The following is a 7,713-nucleotide window of genomic DNA, read 5'->3' as shown; positions in this document are numbered from 1 at the left end:
AACAAATAAAAGTAAAGATTGAAGAGAGTAGGATCAAATATATAAAATCACCAAAGTCCTTAGTCTGAATTCTAAATTACTAGCCAAGTCCAAGCATCAAAGATGTTCCACAGTAAATGAATTGTCAACATGGCTTTTGATCAATTGACCATTATAGAAAGTTACTATAAAGAGGCAAATCTGGAGGTCATAGTAGTGTGCATCCAGTTTTTCAGATGGCGAGGAGATCCAAAAATGAAACTTTAAGCAAACCAGAGCCATTGAGATTTTAAGTGCGAGATTAGACATCTAAAGATTTTCAAAGTAACCCATCACGTGGAAAATATCTCAAAAATGTTCAAGTTCAAATGCTTTGATGGAGAACATGGGGTGAGCTGAACCCTCCTGATCTAATATTCCAATGTATTATTTCATAGCAAGGCCCTGTTGTCCATTGAACAGGGTAAATCAATAATCTGAGCAAGGGAGGACATCCTCCTCCCACCATCCCCTCCCCCACACACACTTAATGAGAAGGCATGCGAGGCCCTCCAGCACTTGGGTCCTGCCAGGTCCGGCGCTAGCTTTTTTGTAGCCCTGTACAAACAATTACTGTGCTGCTCCCCCCCACTCCCCCTGCCCCGATTCATTCAGTCTCTGTCCCAGGCCCATCAAAAAGAGCCCAGCTGCCCCAGCAATCTATATTTTTAATAACTGACACTTGCCACAGGGAACCTATGGTCAGTGGAAAGGTAACAGGTACAGAGAAGGGCAACCAAAATGATAAAGGGGATGGAACAGCTCCCCCATGAGGAAAGGCTGAAGAGGTTAGGGCTGTTCAGCTTGGAGAAGAGACGGCTGAGGGGGGATCTGATAGAGGTGTTTAAAATCATGAGATGTCTAGAACGGGTAGATGTGAATCGGTTATTTACTCTTTCGGATAATAGAAGAACTAGGGGCAAGCCATGAAGTTAGCATGTAGCACATTTAAAACTAATCGGAGAAAGTTCTTTTTCAAACTCTGGAATTTGTTTCCAGAGGTTGTGGTCAGTGCAGTTAGTGTAGCTGGGTTTAAAAAAGGTTTGGATAAGTTCTTGGAGAAGTCCATTACCTGCTATTAATTAAGTTGTCTTAGAAAATAGCCACTGCTATTGCTAGCATCAGTAGCATGGCATAGACTTAGTTTTTGGGTACTTGCCAGGTTCTTATGGCCTGGATTGGCCACTGTTGGTACCAGGATGCTGGGCTTGATGGTCTGACCAAGTATGGCATGTTCTTATGTTCTTATGTGCCCTAGGCAAATCATACAGCCTTGCACACACACACACACACCTTCTACAGACATACACACACGATTAAATTATGCATTTCTAACAGATTTTACATGAAAAAGAATATTTCAAAGTACAGTCTTCAGAGGCATCATTCTTTAAATTGCACACTTTGAAACGACTAAAACCTTTACTTTTCAAAAATGATTTTCAAACTGTACTTCAGTCTCTCCTGTTCTCAGGTTTAGACTATTGTAACAGTTTGTTTCTGGGTCTTCCAGATTCTGCGATAAAACCATTGCAGCAAATACAGAATTCAGCCGCTCGTCTCTTAGTAGGACTACCTATGAGATATCATATTTCCCCTATCTTATATAAACTTCATTGGCTCCCAATTAAATATCGAGTAAAATATAAGGTTCTCTCTATAATTCATTCACTAATTCATGACCATGATTCCACATGGCTCTGTACATCTTTACGGTTGTATAAACCAATGAGACACCTTCGATCAACATCTCAGTATTTGCTCGATGTTCCCACAGTTAGAATAGCAAGACTCAATATGACCAGGGAGAGGGCCTTTTCAGTGGCAGGACCGCTGTTGTGGAATTCTCTCCCTAACACCTTAAGGCAAATTATTAGTCATAGTGAATTTAAGAAGGCAGTTAAAACTTATTTATTTAAGATTGCATATGCTCATCTTGAAAATTGACTAATTCACTTTTTTAAGCCACATTTTTTGTAGCAATCTACTATTCAATTACACATTTTGAAGGAATATGGTTTATATGAGTTATATTTTTAGATTTATTATTTCCTTTCTATCTTTGACTATTTTTGTTAAAAAATTAGTATATCTATTTTATGAGTAGGGATTATGACAATATAATGTATTTTTATTCTTTCTATTTCTTATCTATACTTTTTTAAATTTGATGTTTTATTTTATTTTACTTTTTATTTTTGTTTTTTTTTCTTTGGTTAATGGCTCTATATAATCGAAATCTGTAAACCGTCTTGATCAAACTAGTTTGAAAAGACGGTATAGAAATATTTTAAATAAATATCAATTACAACATTCATATTATATTTACATGCACTGCTGGGGTGCCAACCAGAAAACACTGCAAAAAAGACACTTGGAACTCAAATGAAATTAGGCTTTTTGTAACCTGTGCTGGTTGTGGGCTTAGTCCGCAGAAAGCCATGAATAAATGGAATTACCGTTACAATAGTAAACCTCCCATACCAAAGCGACCCTAACTGCCAGAACTCAAATAGTAACAGTTTTACCTATGAAAAGGCAACATTGTATATAGTACACCAGGCCCTAGAACACCAATACACCTTCTATTAGTAAAACAGAACAAATCAGACTGCTATAGATCCCTAGACAGAAACTACATGCCAGCAAAATAACTCACCTCGGTCACACATGCAGAACACAGACAGACTCTGAGCAAATACAGAATAAAGAGACTGCAAAATATAAATAGAAAATTGCAGAGAAGAACTGAACTGGAACCCACAAGAAGCCAGCCTCTATATGCAGAGTAACAATGGAAAAACCGAAATAGTACCATCCTTCATAAAACATTATCAATAAAATCAAGTAGCATAAAAAATCAATCCTAACAGTAAAACCATATTCATAAAAAGAATAAATATTTCAAACCAGTTAACGAATATAATATCCAAACTTTCCCAAACAGCAATAAAATATTTCAAAATAGCATACACATCAAAAACTAAGCAATAATTAAACTCTCTCCATAACTCGGAACTTTTTATTTACAGATTCCCTGAGATTGTAATGGATTAATGGGGGAGAGGCAGAGAAGGCTCTCTCTCTCTCACACACACACACACACACACACACACGCAACCCAAACATTCTCCTATTCACACACACACACACACACCCTGGCAGGCTTGCTCTTTTACACATACAAATACTCACAGGCAAGCTGTTTCCCTGGCACCTCTGCCTATCCTCCTTTCTGGACACCGGCAGGTTGGGCTCTACCGATGGCCATTTGGTCTTTTCCCTACTTCAGCCACTGACAGGTTGGGCTCTGTTTGCAGCCGCACAGCCTCTCCCTTCTTCAGCAATCAGCGGGTTGGGCTCCACCGGCGGCACTGCAGCCTCTCCTGCTGCACCGCATCCCCTGGTGTGCCACTCTGCGCAAATGCATGGTATGCATACCCAGTTGCACCAGGCCTGTGTCCTGCCTGGTTAAAGCCCCCCGAGAAGCGATGCACAGAAAGCAAGATCATTGGGTTTTAAACGCCAAATCCACTTGTGGTTACTGGTGAAATGTGATAATTGTTTACAGGCACTATACTTACCATTGGCTTAGCAAAATTAACTCTGGAGGGAGAAAGCAATAACTTGAACAGGTTCATGTAGCTCCCCTGACAGGGCACATAAAATAAGAGAGGTGTTTGGTGACTGTTTGTGAGCTGAGCACCAGCCTCTCCATGAGTTCCCACTAAAAAAATTGGTCGATAACATGATGTATTGGACCTGGTACAAAGGCAAGGGTAATATTCACCAAGCTGGAAAGGAAAACTCAATGGCACTTGATTTCTCTCTGTGAACCCCTCTGATTGTCCCTCACCTTCCTTCAGCCTTGTTACCAGCCTCTGCCAAATCTACAACTTGGGATAAAGGAGAGTCTCACACACAAAGGTCTCTTTAATAAAGCAAACTTTTCTTTCTGAGATTTCTAGCAGAGATTACAAAACATTTAAAAGATACTGATTTGATCACCGGGTTTTACAGCAAGGCTGAAGTACCGGTAGTTCTTCCAAAACAAAATACACATGAAATGATGGTATAGAAATACCTGTTAATAAATAAGATGTAAGATCATATCCAAATCAAACTGTTAAGAAGCCCCCGACATAGGTAATTACTGTGCCCAAACACTGTAATGTTTTACAACAAAAGGACAAAAGGCAGTTTGATTGATTGAATGGGTTTTTACACTATGAAGAAAGTAAGATAAGTAAGTGTTTGCTGACCTATATAAATTTAAGGAATTTTAATTGCACAAAAAATACTAAACGAAAATAGTATGAAAACTCACATGATTTGAGCTGTTGCCAGTTCTAATAGTGAGGTGATCAAATTTGTGGATTATACAAAATTATTCAGAGTAGTTAAATCACAAGCAGATTGTGATGAATTGCAGGAGGACCATGTGAGACTGGAAGATTGGGCTTCCAAATTGCAGATAAAATTTAATTGTGGACAAGTGCAAAGTGATGCATATACTCTTGCTGTAGTTACACAATGTTAGGAGTTACCACCTAGGAAAGAGATCTAGGTGTCATAGTGGATAATACATTGAAATCGTCAGCCCAGTGTGCTGTGGCGATCAAAAAAGCAAACAGAATGATAGGAATTATTAAGAAGGAAATGGCAAATAAAATTGAGGATGTCATAATGCCTCTGTATCGCTTCATGATGAGACCGCACCTTGAATACCGGTCACCGCATCTCCAAAAGGATATAGCTGCACTGGAGAAAGTGCAGAGAAAGGCGACCAAAATGATATGGGGCATGGAACGGCTGCCCTGTGAGGAAAGGCTAAAGAAGTTAGGGCTGTTCAGTTTGGAGAAGAGACGAATGATGGGGGATATGATAGAAATCTTCAAAATCATGAAAGGACTTGAACAAGTTAATGTAAATCGGTTATTTACTCTCTCCGATAATAGAAGTACCAGGGGGCACTACATGAAGTTAGCTAGTAGCTCACTTAAAACAAATCGAAGAAAATTCTTTTTCACTCAGCGCATAGTTAAGCTCTTTAATTCATTGCCAGAGGATGTGGTTACAGCAGTTAATGTAACTGGGTTTAAAAAAGGTTTGGATAAGTTTCTAGAGGAAAAATCCATAAACTGCTATTACGGTAATTAATAAGCAATAGTAGCTTGTGATTTATCTAATGTTTGGGTACTTGTGTTGCATGTGCCGGCCACAGCAGGCCCACGGCCAGGCCCTCTTATCCCCATTCGCCTACTCCAGCGCCTGGCTTTGCTGCTCTCATGGCCGATGGCCGCTGCCTCAGACCCCAGGTTGCTCCTCGTGCTCCCAATTCCACAGCAGACGATCCTGCTCCGCGGGGGGATGCCGCTGTCTCGCGCCACACCCCTCCCTAAGCGCACACGCATCTGTTTTCATTTTAAAGGGGCCGCAGCAGGAACTTCACCCGCGGCTCCAGATGATGACATCACTGGGTCCCGGTATATAAGGCTAGGCCCAGTCAACGTTTTCTTGCCTTGGCAACAGGTCTCCACGCTGGTTGTGTCCTAAGTTGCTGGTTCCTGCGTACTCTCCGTGTTCCTGGTCCCTGACTCGTCTGTTCCTGATCCTGACCTCGGTACCCGTTCCTATTCCTGTTTTTGTCTTCACCTCGCTTGTTCCTTTGATTGACCTCCCGGCTTTGACTACTGCTATGCCTCACCACGCTTCTGCTTGTCTCCTGGAACTGACCTTCGCTAAGCCTGACCACGCTTCCGCTTGTCTCCTGGTACTGACCTTCACTACACCTAACCACGCTTCCACTTGTCTCCTGGTACTGACCTTCGCTACACCTGACCACGCTTCCGCTTGTCTCCTGGTACTGACCTCTGCATTGTTTGACTACTTTGCTGCCCATCTCCTGCCTTGACCTTAGCCTTGCCTGATCATCCCTCGGCTGTCTTCTGGTATTGACCCATGCTTGTCTATCACTCTCCTTGCCTGCCGCCTGCCCTGACTTCAGTTTGTTCTTCAACGCTCCACTTGTCTCTATCTTGGACTTGGCTCTTCAGGCTTTGGCCTGTTCTTGCTCGGGTGCCCCCTGCCTTCCTTCAGTACTCCTTGGCGCCCGGGTCTCCGGGACTATGCCTCATCCAGATCAGACTATCAGTTTCTACCACCGCTGCTGGCCCCACGGCCTCCATCTGCGGCCGTGAAGACCGCGGATGGCGGCCCACGTTCCAGCCGGCCCCAGTACCCAAGGGTTCAACCTGCGGGGAACGAGGGCTGGTATTGGCGAAGCTCCAGCCGGCCTCCATCAGTCAGCCAACTCCGCCTGCCAATGATGGGGACCCATAGGGCTTGCCCTGTGGGTAGCGTCAACCCCACCTCGGCCCAAGGGTCCACTTCCTTTGCAACAACTTGCCAGGTACTTGTGACTGAGAATGGTCACTGTTGGAAACAGGATACTGGGCTTGATGGACCTTTGGTCTGACCCAGTATGGCATATCTTATGTTCTTATGTTAGCTGGTAGATGATTACAATCTGTGGCTAATATGCCAAACTAATGAGAAATACGCTTTTTTATGATGCCAGCATATGTGATACTCTGGGGTGATCAGAGTATCACATTACTGTTCCATTTTGTATTGTGACTTTATTTTTTGGAACATTGCCTTAGCTTCTTATGGTGTTTAGTAATAAATAAATAAATTTGTAAACATGAACAAATTGTATCTTATCAACTATATTACCTCTTATCCTCTATAGGAAAATAAGTACTCACGAACTCTCCCCCTTCAGCAGAAGAGTTTACTCACATTTCTCTCAATACTCCTTTCACATATGGGCCCACTCAAAAGATATATCAATTATATTAACACATACTGCAACCCAGTATCCTTCCCAGTCAGATTCCTTCTCAAGTCATTTGCAAAAGATTCCCCAGTATACCAATTTTATACCAATAGAGAACCACTGCACTCTTTGGTCTTCCCTAGACAGTGGGATATCAGATTATTCCTCAGTCTTTTGGACCAACTCCTGATCCCTTAGTTGTTTCCCCTTGGGGAGAAATACTCCTTCACTCTCGGGTCGCTCCCCTTGATGGGGAAAGCCCCTGAAAAATCCTCTCCTTAAGGCAGTCCAGGCAACCCAGCCTTCTCAAGGTTCCCGTCAATCTCCTGTCAAACTTTGAATTCAAGTTTATATGCTCCCTATAGTGTAACCTCCTCCCATAGATACTTAACGAAGACACCAATAGAACACCAAACAGAAATTCCATTCATAAACTTCTTGTTAGTTATCATGCACCATGTTCTTCTGTCATATACTGCCACCTGGTGGCTCTTCAGATGTAACTGTCTGCATCAATCCTTTCCCATGAAGTTCAATGTTTCAACTAGACTTTCAGAAACATCATCAATCATTTGCAAAACCCCGGAAAAGAAATCAAGGGACTCCCCCAACCCATACTTTCTTCCAGGACTATATATAGTGACATAGGGACATAGTTTCCCCCTACTAAAAAGAATGTTCTAAATTGCTGAGGAGGTCCAGCGCAACAGTAGGAAAGAGAGGCTTGGGTTTTACTCCCTCATGTGGGAGTTGCAGATGGTGTATGCTAGCTCTTTATCATCCTCAAGCACCATCAATCCTCATGGATTTTATGTTAGATTTTCATGCAGGCAGGAGCTCTCTGTCTCCTGCTG

This window comes from Rhinatrema bivittatum, chromosome 3, assembly GCF_901001135.1.
Source record: "Rhinatrema bivittatum chromosome 3, aRhiBiv1.1, whole genome shotgun sequence".
NCBI classification, from domain to species: Eukaryota; Metazoa; Chordata; class Amphibia; order Gymnophiona; family Rhinatrematidae; genus Rhinatrema; species Rhinatrema bivittatum.
Note: the sequence above shows the minus strand (reverse complement) of the source record.